This window comes from Sorex araneus, chromosome X, assembly GCF_027595985.1.
Source record: "Sorex araneus isolate mSorAra2 chromosome X, mSorAra2.pri, whole genome shotgun sequence".
NCBI classification, from domain to species: domain Eukaryota; kingdom Metazoa; phylum Chordata; class Mammalia; order Eulipotyphla; family Soricidae; genus Sorex; species Sorex araneus.
Genome location: NC_073313.1, coordinates 243,989,152 through 244,003,408, shown reverse-complemented (window position 1 = coordinate 244,003,408; position 14,257 = coordinate 243,989,152). Strand labels below are relative to the sequence as shown.

Genomic DNA, 14,257 nt, shown 5'->3' with positions numbered 1-14,257 from the left:
TTTCATATCACTCTCAGTATATAATTTAATATATTTTTAGAATAATACTGTAATCACGGGCTGGAGCAATAGCACAGTGGTTGGGCGTTTGCCTTTTACGCAGCCCACCCGAGTTCGATTCCTCCGTCCCTCTCAGAGAGCCCGGTAAGCTACCCAGTGTATCGAGCCTTCGCGGCAGAGCCTGGTGAGCTACCCGTGCATATTGGATATGCCAAAAACAGTAACAATAAGTCTTTCAATAAGAGACATTACTGGTGCTCGCTCGAACAAATCGATGAGCAACGGGATGACAGTGACAGTGACTGTAATCACATAAAAGGGCATGTTACTTTTAAGGTAAATTCTATGTAGTTGTGCTAAATGATTCTAATACAACTTCAGAAACACTATTACGGATAACTTGACATTACCCCAATCTACATGTGAGGTACTACTATCTTAATATCTAGATCTGAATAATACTAATTTGAATGCTGGTTAAAATCAATACTAGGTGTAAATAAAATAGAGGAAAATTAATGTATTGCTTTATCTTCTCTGAAAGTATTGCTACATATTGAATATTCAATATGCATAAGAATTATAATTCATCCATACGGTTTATAAATATTATAGAAGTGGGAAAGATGTTATGTTTTTAATCTCTTAAAAAGTTTGCTTTTGCATCTTTTAGTGAAAAGACTTCTTTTTCACATGTAAAAGAATATGACATAAAAACTCAAGGCAGGTCACAGGCATCTAGCAAACATGTGCATACATATTTTAGACATGTCATTAAAATGATTATTTATTTACGTTAAAAATATTGTGGTGATAATAATTTAGCCAAACACATATATGCTTTGAGCATTCCTCTTGCCTATAGATTCCCACCTATGATTGTTGTGAGATATATTCTAAATAAAAGATAGTTTTTGTAAAGACTCTGATTAAAACATTACTATTGGACTTTGTTTCTTGTCAGTCTTCTGTAGCACTTAACATTAGTACTTGAATATATTTGCTGTTCTTATACTGAGTCATTAGCATGTAATTTCCATATGTTTATATGATGCAGGATAGAAACAGAAGAAGAAAATGTGTGGTTGTAGGGCAGGAAAATTATTCTTTGAAATCTAAATGAAACTACCTTCTGAAAATGTTGATCTGTGGATAAAGATTTCATGTTTTTCCAAAGAATTAAAATTAATATAAATATAAATAGTTCAAGGAAGCTTTGTTACTAAATTCAAAGAGTGCTAATATATTTACACACACACACACACACACACACCTCGAGTTCCCAAAGACACAGCCTCTTCTTCTCAATTAAATTTAGTTCTGTAACTAATATCTCCTGATTTGTCTTTTCCTTTTGTTTTTGTGTTTAGCACACTTATATTTCAATGCCCCTCATGTTTTTTGCTCCCAAACATGATATAACTACCAGAATATTGACATAGAAAAATTGACTTCATATCTTTGCACAAGACTGTGTTTACAGTGCCATTATTCACAAAACCTTCCGTCGAGTTGAATTTTTTCTTGTAATTAAAACAGTGGGAATTAATGATAGTCTGGGGAAGCTTGCTGTTTTTGTAATAGTGAATTGGACTGTTTGAATGGGTAAAAAATGTTAATACAGTGATTATATCAGATTGAGCTAAGTCTTGTCATAAAAGATGAAAGTATTAAATTTGCATTAGATGTTTTAAAAATGAAATTGAATAGAGTAAAGTCATATAAAGGTAGTCCAACTCTGCCAAAGATTATTACAATTGTAAAGGAATGTAGAAGTTATGATTCAAATAAATTCACTCTGACAGCAAAATAAACCCACTGATTTTGGTAACCTAAGGTCACTGGTTTCATTAAATCCATTTATTCAGTTCCTTGACTTTTGTGTATTGCTTCACTGTACGTCTCTCTCTAGAAGGTCTATAATTTTCTTAAAGTTAGGAGATTTCAGCAAAATTTTGTATATTGTGACATAAAGAGAAAACTTTATTTGAAAATAGAAGTTAAAAACTAAACTGTGCATTCATTAAGTGCCTAGGACTCTCGCGGCTCTCTCTCGCCGCCTGAGTTCGGCGGTCTTGCGCAGCTCCCCCACCGAACAGCCAATGCCATGGGCGGATGAAGGAGGAAATGAGGGCCAGGCTGGTTGGTGATTGGTTGCCGTTTATTCCATTCTCCTCAGGCACCTGTTCCAATCTCACTAAGCCCCTCAGTCCCTTCTCCTCCAGTCTCCCTCCCTTATCTCTTGGAGCTCTGACTCGACACCATGGTCTCTCTCCTCTCTCCCAGCTTCTCAGTATTGGGGGTAGCAACCCCCCTAGGTCTCATAGTATAATCAACATATCAAAGCCCTTGCTGATCACCTACAGCCAGGCTATCTCAGGCTCAATGGTGGAAATACCACCTATGGGGGATTTCTCCTTTCTTTGGTCCAGTAACAATTAGCATCTGAATTTTACATCTTGATATTAGTTATTTTGTATGGATACAGTAAGAGATACATTAAGCTTGTAGGGTGGCTCTCCTGGGGACATCTCAATATAGATCTCAGACTACAGTGCTCAGGCCAGATTAATCTTCCCTAACCCTAGCACAGTCCTAATCCAGTTGTTACCTTTTGTATCATAACAGAATTTGTCCATGACCATGCTCTTAATTTATAGTTAACTTATGGCCTTTGGCCAGGCCAGTTTTGATGCCAGGGTAGCCTCACTGCTTGCACTGGGTCGATCCAGTCCCTCGTGGGGACCCTGCTTTTGGGGTGCTAGGAAGTAAGGGCAACTGAGGCTTAAATCAAGAAAACAGATGCCCAGGAGTGAATGTTATTTGGAGTCAATTAACTCCCAAGGTACAAAAGCATAGCATTAACTGTCTTCTTATGTCTATACAAAAAGGCCATTGCTCTGAATTAACTATGTAAAGGACATTAGGAGAAGAGAAAAGCAATATTTACAAGTTAATGGAGTCTGATTAGGAAATAAAGGTGACTGACCGGTTGGGGAAGCAGAGCACAAAGAAAGAGGTTACAGATAAACACAGAGGAATGGAAACACCTCAGGAGCACTTTGATGGGAGTAACCCAATAAACCTAAGCTCCCTTTGGCAAGGCAGAAAGGACGAACTAATGCTACCCGACACTAAATCATAAGGGAAAACTTCAAGTTAAAAGGTTTTAAAAAGAGAATTCCAAAACCAAAAATTATTTATCAAATGTTCACGTTGAAAGAATGAATGACATGTTACTTAGTGACAATAAGGATTTTTAAAAAGTGACCAAATTCAGAATCAGGCTTATATCCAAAAGATTTCTGATCTTCTGAGAATTTAAATAACATCTGTATATTTGGGGTGGGAGGGTTTGGGCCATACCATGTGGCACTCAAGAGTTGTTCTGCTCTGTGCACAGAAGTGACCCCTGGCAGTGATTGCAGGAGATTATTGAGTATCAGAGGTCAAACCAGGGTCATCTGCATGCAAGGCAGGTATCTCTCTGGCTCACATCTGTGTATGTTTACAAGACTGTATCTATTTGTTTGCTGTGGTCTCTGCTCTTGTCTTGCTTTCCTGTTAATACCTGTCCCTGCACAATGCCAAATATTCAGTTGCTCTATTTGAGCCACTTGACAGGGTTCCAAGCATCTGGTTTCTCTGTTATATAGGTTGTCAGTATTCTCTGACAGTACTTAGCCTATTGTGTGAGCTTTCTCTCTCGCTGTCTGTAGACATCCGTTTTGCTAGTATAGACAGTTTTATCCAAAAATGTGCCTTCTTTTGGTCACTTCTAGACTGTTGTCTTCCTCGTATATTCCTTTCATTCTCAGTGTTTAATACAGTATCCTAATTTGTTCATGATTCCTGATTGTGTTCTAGCATTTGTGGAAGAAAGAATTTGAAAAAGATAAATGTGGGGTTTCTTTTAGTAAGTAGCAATTTATTGTAAATTTGTTACTATCATTGATGTTCTTAGTGCAACATTGCTTTAAAACACACACATATTAGGTGTGTGATAATAAAAATCGATGTGTGTATATTATATATGCTCAACATGAGAAGTCTAATTCTGTTTTTTTTTTCTGAACATTCTTTCCTTTGTTATAATCTCCAAGCCCCAGACCTCTTAACCCCTTAAAATTGAATATGTAAGGCTAGTTGGATATTACAGCATATAGGATGCTTGCCTTGCACACAATAGACCTGGTTGCATCCCTGGAACCATTCTCGGTGTCCATGACCCCACCAGGAGTGACCCCTTAGAAACAGGAGTAAGACAGAGACAGGTAGGACATTCCATTAGAGACAGAGACAGGAGTAAGCCCTGAGTACTTCTGGGTGTGCCCCTCAAAAGAACAAAAAGAATGGATTATATAATTGAGAAGATTTAGAGCCAAGTGTTAGGGGAGCTGCTTATAATAAAATATTATAATAGAAAAACAATCTAAAGAAGAGATTGTTTTTAAAAAGGAACCACAATTTGGAGACATAGAAATTCCTCTGATACTACACTTGATCTTAGCCAAAAGGCTGAGAAGCCAAGGACTAGAGAAGTAGCACAGTGGGTAGGGCGTTGGCCTTGCATGCCGCCGACCTAGGTTCAATTCCTCCGTCCCTCCTGGAGAGCCTGGCAAGCTACCGAGAGTATCCCACCTGCACGGTAGAGCCTTGAAACCTACCCATGGCGTATTCGATATGCCAAAAACAGTAAGAACAAGTCTCACAATGGAGACGTTACTGGCACCCGCTGAAGCAAATTGATAGTGCTACAGAAATCCCTAACTTTTCCATTTGCAAAAGCTTAGAAAAGCTTTTTTATGAGGAGAACATAAAGGGCAATGCATGTCTAGTATACTGTTTCCCTAGTGTGGGAGAAGGGGTGCTGACATGACAGCTGGTGTGTGTGTTGGGGGGGCGGGGAGAAGGACTGGTCAGTGGTACCCTTGTGTCTAATTGGAATCACTTTCTGTTTGTTTGCATGAGGAACTTAGATCTCCAGGAGGGTCCTGAGTGGTATTTTTCTTAAAAGAAGGCAGTTAGTTCAATAAGCTTGGAATCCTCTGACCTAGACTACTACAAAAAGTTTATGGGCAGAAACACTGCCAGACTGAACTGAAGAAAAGAGATGGGAAAAATGTATAAAGGCGGTTGACCTACCTCTTTGGGTAGGTTCTGGAAGTGGTGCGGCAATTTTACTGTGAATGTGCACCGTAAGAAGGAAACTGTCCACAGATTATCATGACCTCTGTATTGGTTGCAAAAGAGCCAGCTAGGTCTTTCCAAAGCCCTTAGACAGACCCTATGCTGTGGGGCTCTGATGAGACCCCTCTAAAATTGGCCACAGAGGTTGGGCCTTCTCCTCAGGCAGTCCTCAAAACAGAACATCAAACCAATGATCTGATGAAATTCATCGCGTTTGGTTTTAATCTTTCTTGGAACGCATCATCCTTTCTTTCATTCCCCATATTTTCCTTTCAGAGTAAGAATCTCTCCCCCAGTCTTGCCCCGCGTCGTATTTTTGCAGCACATAAATCTGGTTTCATAAGACAGAAATTTTGCTTCAACACTTCATTATACAATTAATTTTCCATGCGTTTTGAGGAAGCCAGGGAGGAATTCTAATTTTTGTGGTAATCTGAGGTAAATGATATTCCAGTATTCCCATTAATGAACTCAGGGATCCCTGTTCAGTTAGAACTTTTGATGTTGATTATACTTGACACTAATAATAGTTTCAGCTTCTGAAAATCTTTCTCTTGTTTCCTCGCCATTTTTCTGATACCATGCTGTTCTTGTTGTTTGATAAATACGATGATTTTTAAAGAAGTTTTAAAAAGTTACATTTTTCCTCTGCTTGGCCTGAAAAATAGTGTTTGTTATATTTTATCCTCCCTTATATCTTTATAAAGATGTTATATCTTTATTGTCACTGATGAGCTCCCATTTCTATCTAGTGCTTACAACATAAAATTATTCCTCGATTTACCCTAAGTATTGTACTCTGATATAAAATTATAATATCCTATTTGATACATTTTATTTTTTCTAATCACTAATTATTTTACACACTAAGTGAAATATCATCATCATCTTATTAAAAGTTTTTGCAATTCTTTTGCACCTCATACTCAGTAACTACAATTAATTTAGGCACATAATATTGGCATGTGTAGCCCTACACAGTAGCACACAGTAGCACTGTAGCACTGTTATCCTGTTGTTCATCAATTTGCTTGAGTGGGCACCAGTAACTGGAGCACAGCAGGTAGGGCATTTGCCTTGCACGCGACCGACCTGGATTCAATTCCTCCGCCCCTCTTGGAGAGCCTGCAGGCTCCCGAGAGTATTCCACCCTCACAGCAGAGCCTGGCAAGCTACCTGTGGCATATTGGATATGCCAAAAACAATAACAACAAGTCTCACAATGGAGACGTTATTGGTGCCCACTCAAGCAAATCGATGAACAGTGGGATAACAGTGAGACAGACAGTGCATAGCCCTAATAAAACTATTTTTAATTTTTTTTAATATTCTACTTCATTCTATTACTCTCCAATTTTTAAAAAATATACTTCCTGTCTTGTCTGGAATTAACTATATTACATTTAAAATTTTTAGTGTTTTTCTCTCTCTTAGTAGTAAGCTTAAAATTTAGCTTTTCTGAATAATTTTTGCAATCACATTGAAGTGTGAAAGTGATACATTTCTGTATTTTTGGAACAGATTGTATATTCTATATTGTCCATAAAAAGTTATCACACCAGGTCATAATCTCATTAATAAAAAATTGTCGTCTTGGGGCTAGAGCAATAGCACAGCAGGTAGCATGTTTGCCTTGCACACAGCTGAACCGAGTTCGATTCCCAGCATCCCACATGGTCCCCTGAGCACCGCCAGGTATAATTCCTGAGTGCATGAGTCAGGAGTAACCCCTGTGCATCGCCAGGTGTGACCCAAAAAGTCAAAACTAAAAATAAAAAATAATAAAATAAAAATTAAAAAATAAAAAATTGTCATCTTTATATGTAAAAAAAATTGCAAGATACCTAGTAGCATGTACTCACTTGCCAATAACATGTGTTTTGAACATATTCTGTTTTTTATATTGTCCATAAAGTTATCACACCAGGCTATGATCCATTTAAAGAAAACAATGTCATCTTTGTATGCAAAAATAATTGAAATATGCCCAATACCACATACTTACTTGCCAATAACTAATTGTTGCAGGAAACAAGGACCTTTTATTTACTCATTTAGCTATTTTTACAGTTAAATATGTATGCAATGTATATTTTGTAAAGAAAATTTGGAGAAGTATTGGGGTAAACAGAACATTACTGGGCCTATATTAATTCCTAAAGGAGTTTTGTCCTAGAACCAATACTTATCAGCTTAGTCCACTGTCTCTCAGTGTCAAAGCTTACAGATGACCCTGGAGAATGAGTTCTCTCTGAGTACTAATTTTAATTTTCTTCTAGAAGCAGTGTTAATTACATACCTCTATGAACTGGAGAGGAGCACACATAAAAAGAAAATCCCTTTCAATATCCATTTTGGTATTGTGAAGGACAAGTACCCTAGTTTTTTATTCTCTTGTAGAAAGGTTGATACTATTTTGCATAAATCCCTGCCACCTTCTCTCCTGTTATTGGGCCAATTTAGTGATTCCCTGAAATTATTCCTGGTTCTGTACTCGGGTCACTCTCTGCAGAGCCCAGATGACCACATGGAATACCAGGGATTGAACTCAGGGTACTGCATTCAAGTACTATCTCCCTAGCCAACCCAGGTTTTCTTAAAGTTAAAATATTCACTAATTTATTTGTAATAAATATATGCGTAATCATAAAAGTTAACAGTGAGAGGCTGCTTCAAACATTAGAAGGAAAAATTAATGATAGAATAAAAATAATCATTAACACTGCAAAAAGTCTTCCAACATTATTAAAAACGTTTAATAATGAAATTTCCTCAAAGAACATATACAGATAACTAATAGGTAAAATTAAAAAAATTGCTTTTTATTACTTATCAAGGAAATGCAAATCGAAGCAACAAGAGGTACCTCACATCAGGGAGACTGACACATTTCAAAAGGGCTAAAAATTCGTTTTAACAGGAAGGATATGGGGGGAAAAGGAGAAGAAATGTTTTAACTTGGGTTTTATAATAGTGATTAATATAGTTTGGGGAGAGGTGGTTAATGCCACATCGTTCGGAAGCAGGTAGAACACTTTATTCAGACTCTGGTGGAAGATAAGATTTCAGACAGGGTGACACGGATTGGAAGGGCATCATTGACTATTTTGCATTATTCTAAACTGCACCTTCTGAGACACCAGGGGGAGCAACTCAGGCAAAGACTCAGAATTTCCATAGAGATCCAGCTATGGGCTTAATGATCGTAGATATCAATGAAGAGTCAGAGAAAAACAACTGGGAACTATTCATGGACATCTGTGATGCTCTCTAGGGAACTTCAAAAATATCTGGAAATGACTTCCAAGGACTACAGGTGGTCTGCAAGCAAACTAGGCCTATAAACCATAAAATGTCCATTTTACTCTAGCATCCGATGTATTCCCAAGTCTGTATAAAAAAAAATCAAATACCTCCTTACCACTTTACATAATTCAAGATAGACAGTTTTCATTGGATATGTGATGAGATCTGAATTGTCTTGTGGTGATATTGTCTTAGAAAATAAGTCAAGCAGGAATAAAACATGAATTGCTTTTTCCATGTGTTTTTGCAAGGTTTGGAATTAAAAGTATGAGACGGAGAGGGAGAAATAAAAAAAAATAGCAAGAAAAAAAGGGAGAATAGAAATTAGGAAACAAAAAATGGTGGTTCTTATATTTCTTTCTTTTTTTAAATTTAAATTTTGTCTGGAGGCCATACCCAGCAGTGCTCAGGTTTACACCTGGCTCTGTGCTCAGGGATCACTCTTGCTGAGGCCTTCTGGACCCTATGGGGTGCCGGGAAGGGCAGGGATCGAACTCAGGTGAGCCGTATGCAAAGCAAATGCCCTACCCATTGTACTATTTCTCCAGCCCATTGGAGGTTTTAAAGCAGGCAATGACCTGAGCAAAATGTAAGAGCAACATGAGTCTGAGTAGGCCTATAGGAAGTAACTGGGTAGAGGAATATGTGGGGAGAAGAGTAGCTTGCAGAGAGAAGTGTATGACTGTCACAGTTCTGAGTTTTGCTTGATCATGTATGGGCCATGTTCACTGGTTTTCAAATAAGATGGAAGCAGAATTGAATTGAAGTATTCAACAATACTGAGTCAGTATTACAAGTTGATTCAAATCAGTGAAATATTTTAGCTTTCTAAGAATGTCACCTTTCTCCTGGGAAAAGATTTAAGCTATTTAGAAGTTTAAAAAGAAAAAAAAAAGCCTCAACTGACTGTAATTACAAATAAGTCCACCACACTTTAAAGAAGTAGCTATTATCATGTCTTTAGTTCTGGATGATGACAGATGTTTTGCTTTGAAAAAAAAGGATGCCTTGTAAAAAAATTATGTAATTATTTTAAGAAGAAAAATTGTATATGCATATTCACTCCAATTTTATTTGGTTTTGATTTATAGTTCTCCATCAGTAATAGGCAAGTCTTTGAAACCACAGAATATTGGAATAATCTGTTTCTGCTCACCTGTCAGACATTCTACTACCTCTTTAGAGTGTTGAATGTATTTGCACACCATGTATGCTCAGAGAAAGGCTTTACTTCTATCTGTTAATCTGGAGGTTGCTATATTAATAGGTTGCACACTTCATTGATTTTTAATTAATTTTCTAAAGAGACACAGAGGATAACTACTCCAGCCCACAGTCATCTCCATTCTCATTGCAATCCACATCTTTATTGATCGGCTGCCCATGGTGCAGAAGTAATCCATTTTAAGTAGACTTCTCTGTGAGTGTGTGGATACTGTGAGATTCACTCTCCCTTTGCGAATCGTATTGGCAAGAGGTCAGTGAGAGGGGAGAATTGCAGTGTGTTTAGTATTCTCTTGATTCAGGCCAATACGCTTTTTATTTAACAAGAAAGCCTGTGACTTTTCAGACTCTCTAATTTCCCTTTTTTAAAATGTGTATTATTATTCATTTTCTTTCCATAAAAGAAGTTTGTCATCTCAAGGTAACTATCGTACAATGTGGAAGCAATGTGAAATCTTGTGAAGAGCAAGAGCGATAAGTAAAATATTGGAAGAAGTGTGTTTCATTAGGTGTGCTCCTACTGGGATGTCAGTGTTGTGGGATTTGGAGGTTCTATGACAGATGCAGCCACTTGCCCCAGAAACTCTGTTGAGTTTACATAGAAGTGGCCATGACATGTGGGTGTGGCTGCCAGAGTTTTCAGAAGTACAGGGGGAGACAATGAGGGGTGGCTGCTCACCCCGACTCTGAAAAGACCCCAGAATTCTCAGCCTGAAAACAACTGTACCTGGGAGTTGATTCAAGTTGGTGTCTGCAGAGATTAGTCCTGAAGCAGTGAGGTGGGGCCTGGCACGGCAGCAGCTATGGGGTGTTGGTGCACCTGCCAGGGCTTGGTGGGGACTTGACCCACACCTCACCCAAAGGTGCCCCAAGTTTTTTAGTTGAAAGACCTGGGTAACCCGTGGATTTTAGTGGGTTTGTTTTTCTGAGATTTAGTCACACATCTGTAAAGCTGAGTCAATGGATGAATGTACACAGTGGTGACAAGTGAGAACAGAAAATAGAAGCCAACTAAGCTAAATTTAAAAAGAAAATACACACACAGAGAGAGAGAAGACTCAATTAGCAATAAACAGCTCAGTAAACTCTCAGACAAGGAACTAATGCCCAATATAAAATAAATTACTTTGTGCCCACTAAGGGGAAGACATGGGAGTGGTAGAAAAGATGGGGGAAGTAGTAGATGGATAGTCATTCATAGCTGGCTTGGTGCTGCAACAGTGAATGCCTGTAACAACTGTATTATGAACAATTTTGTGAACCACTGTATTTAAATAACAGCACTGTCTTCCCATTGTTCATCAATTTGCTTGAGCAGGCACCAATAACGTCTCCATTGTGAGAATTGTTGTTAGTGTTTTTGGCATATCAAATATGCCATGGATAGTTTGCCAGGCTCTGCTGTGTGGGCAGGATACTCTCGGTAGCTTGCCAGGCTCTCTGAGAGGGACAGAGGGATCAAAAGGGATAGAGGAGTCAAACCCGGGTTAGCTGCGTGCAAGGCAAATGCCCTACCCGCTGTGCTATCACTCCATCTTAAATAACATAAAAAATAAATTAAAAAAATTTACTAGTAAATCACCGTGATCACTAATCATCAGGGAGATGCAGATCAAAACAATAAATTACCATCTCATGCCACAAAGACTGGTCCACATCCAAAGTAAATTTTTTTAAGAAAATATAAATAGGGTTGGAGAGATTGTATAGTTGTTAAGGTGCTTGCATTTCATTAGATTAACCTGGGTTTTAATGCCCAAAACAAACAAAGAAAATGAAGCTTCTCTTTGACAGGCAGAATCTGTAACTGGTATCCTCACTCATATCCTTGGAATCACAGTTTGGGGTTAGCCTTCGTGTTGCAAGATTTGCTTTCCTCCCAACAATCACAAATATCAGAGACTTCAAATTTGTGCCACCCCCACTTCAAAGAAAAACTAATTCTATATGGATAGCATTTCACAGTTTTTTTGCCTAATTCCTTTAATCCACTACAAATGTATTGAGTGTCAGTTAAATGTCAGAAAATATTTAAATTGTTGAAAATGCATAACTCAACTTAAAATTCTCAGTCTTTAATATGTCTGCAGAAGCACCCTTGTCTGAGAATCCAGCAAACATCAAGAAATTTGTTTTTAAGTATTAAATGATATGAATAAGCATTTCTTCTTCATTTAATTCGTGAAAAAAACATTGTCTACATAGCAACCTTCCAGTCATAGATACTTCAATTTTTTAGTTTTGAATATAATTTTATAGTTTATGGACTCTAGTTTTATGTATATGGTCATGCAATGTAAAAGCTTAGATCACTGCTTCTGGGCTCAAGCTGCCTGTAGTTAAATCTTGTTTTTTATAAGCTTTTTCATGGAATACCTATCATTGTTAGTAAAGTTATTCTTTTCACTTCTCTATATATCTGTTTTCTCATATTGAAATGGGAATTTTAGTACACATTAAATTCTTGTGACTTTCTATATGCAGAAGAAAATGACTTAAAACCAAGCTCCCGGAAGTGCGTGGCCTCAAAGCGGCCGTGCAACATCTTATAGACTAGTTCTCCCTCTGGGAGAACCTGGCAAGCTACTGAGAGTTTCCTGCTCACATGGGAGAGCCCTGCAAACTCCTCATGGTGTATTCATATGCCCAAACCAGTAAAAATGATGGGTTTCATTCCTCTGACCCTGAAAGAGCCTCCAATGTGGCATCGTTGGGAAGGGCAAGTAAAGAGAGGCTTCTAAAATCTCAGGGCTAGGACAAATGGAGACATTACTGAGACCGCTTGAGAAATTTGACAATCAATGGGATCATGATGATGATGATGATTATGATATATGTAGTCATACTATGTATAATTTTATTTATCCTCATATTATTTGTGGTATCAATAAGAATGCTCCCTATGTGGTATGCTTCACAAAGATACTTCACAGAGGCCATACTTAGGGGTTATGGGAAGTTCTGGTGCACTCCTGGTAATGCTCAGTTCTCCTTTGCACAACTGATTGGTCAGTACTTGGACTGGTGATGTGGTGTTTCTCAAGATGAGCAAAGTCCAGTGACTACCAGGGCCAAAGCTACAGTAATCAAAATCAGGGTCTTGAATATGCTATGCATATGCTCTACACTATGTCATTGACCTTATTACTAATATTATTTGTCCAAATTTTTCTACATTAAAATTAATACTAAACAGCATGTGATTTATCCTGTGGAGAAATTTTAATGGCTTTTTACAATTATTATTAGTATTCAATTTACCCCTACTTATAGTGTCAAAGAGATGGATATATGTTTTGAAGAGGAGTTAAATAATAAATTGAGAGTAAACACCTGTGGTATACTCATTCATATGTCAATAAGTTTGTATGTGTAATTTAATACAATGATCATTATACATGTATTATACATGCATGGCTGCATGTTTGAAGGTTTTTAAATGCCTTAGAGATTAAAATGTGATACTATTTAGTAGATGATTCTAGTTTTATATCTACTGGGGAGCTTAAAAGAAAACAAACAAACCAAAGAAACTGTCACACATTCTTATTGTTTGGCTCTCTGAGACAGTTTCTGAATGAAGAAAGTTTCTTGGTGAGTGCTATTGGCACAAACACTAAAAGGCAGTGAAAAAATAACATTAGAAAGCCAAAAAAGATTCAAATATTAAGAAATTACAGCAGAGATCGCATTACTTTAAAATATCATTAAGAACATCTACCTAACCAGGTATCTGTAGGATAAAAGTGCAACTGGGATCTGAAAAAAATTTTTTTTTGAGTATTAAGTCCAACTTTGGAGATGCCGACATCGATCCCACTACCTCTTGCATGCTAAGCGAGCACGCTACCATTTGAGCTAATTCCCCGCTAACTCCAAGTTTGGGCTGGAGCGATAGCACAGCGGGTATGGTGTTTACCTTGCATGTGGATGACCCAGGTTCAATTCCTCCACCCCTCTTGGAGAGCCCAGCAAGCTACGGAGAGTATCTCGCCCGCACGGCAGAGCCTGGCATATTCAATATGCCAAAAACAGCAACAACAAGTCTTGGAATGGAGGCATTACTGGTGCCCACCAGAGCAAATCGATGAGCAAGGGGGATGACAGTGATAAAGAGTGAAGTCCAAGTTTAGGACAGTCATGTGAATCTACTTTTTGTTTTTGAGTAGAGTAATAAGAACATTTAGCAATAGATAGCTGATTTCAAGACATAACAATGTTGAATAACCCTGATGTGTTATATAAGAGCTGAAAACTGAAAATACCGTTGATTGGATCCTATTTTAAACCAAAAAAAGAGATAAATTTAAAATTTTTTGTTCCTTTTTATTAGCAATTTCAAGGTAGATCAGAATATTCAATATTCTGAGATGTTTGATGAATCTACTTAGTTTGAAATTTAGTTTCTCAAGAAACTAAATTCTCAAGATGGTCCTTGGGACTAATATTACCTACTTTAAATCAGCTTTCAGTAGATTATGCAGATAAGTTGACCAGGTTCATGCAGCTAGTAAATAGCATTGCAATAGCACTGTCA

At 37.6% G+C, this 14,257-nt stretch overlaps 1 protein-coding gene and 1 pseudogene across 5 annotated transcripts in view; one reads left to right on the top strand and one right to left on the bottom strand.

Annotated features, from left to right (window-relative positions):
• The window catches only part of ERBB4 (erb-b2 receptor tyrosine kinase 4), a 1,184,587-nt gene that overhangs the window by 1,105,261 nt on the left and 65,069 nt on the right, over nt 1-14,257 (top strand). The window lies entirely within an intron of this gene.
• On the bottom strand, nt 4,390-4,530 carry LOC129400309 (U2 spliceosomal RNA; annotated as a pseudogene).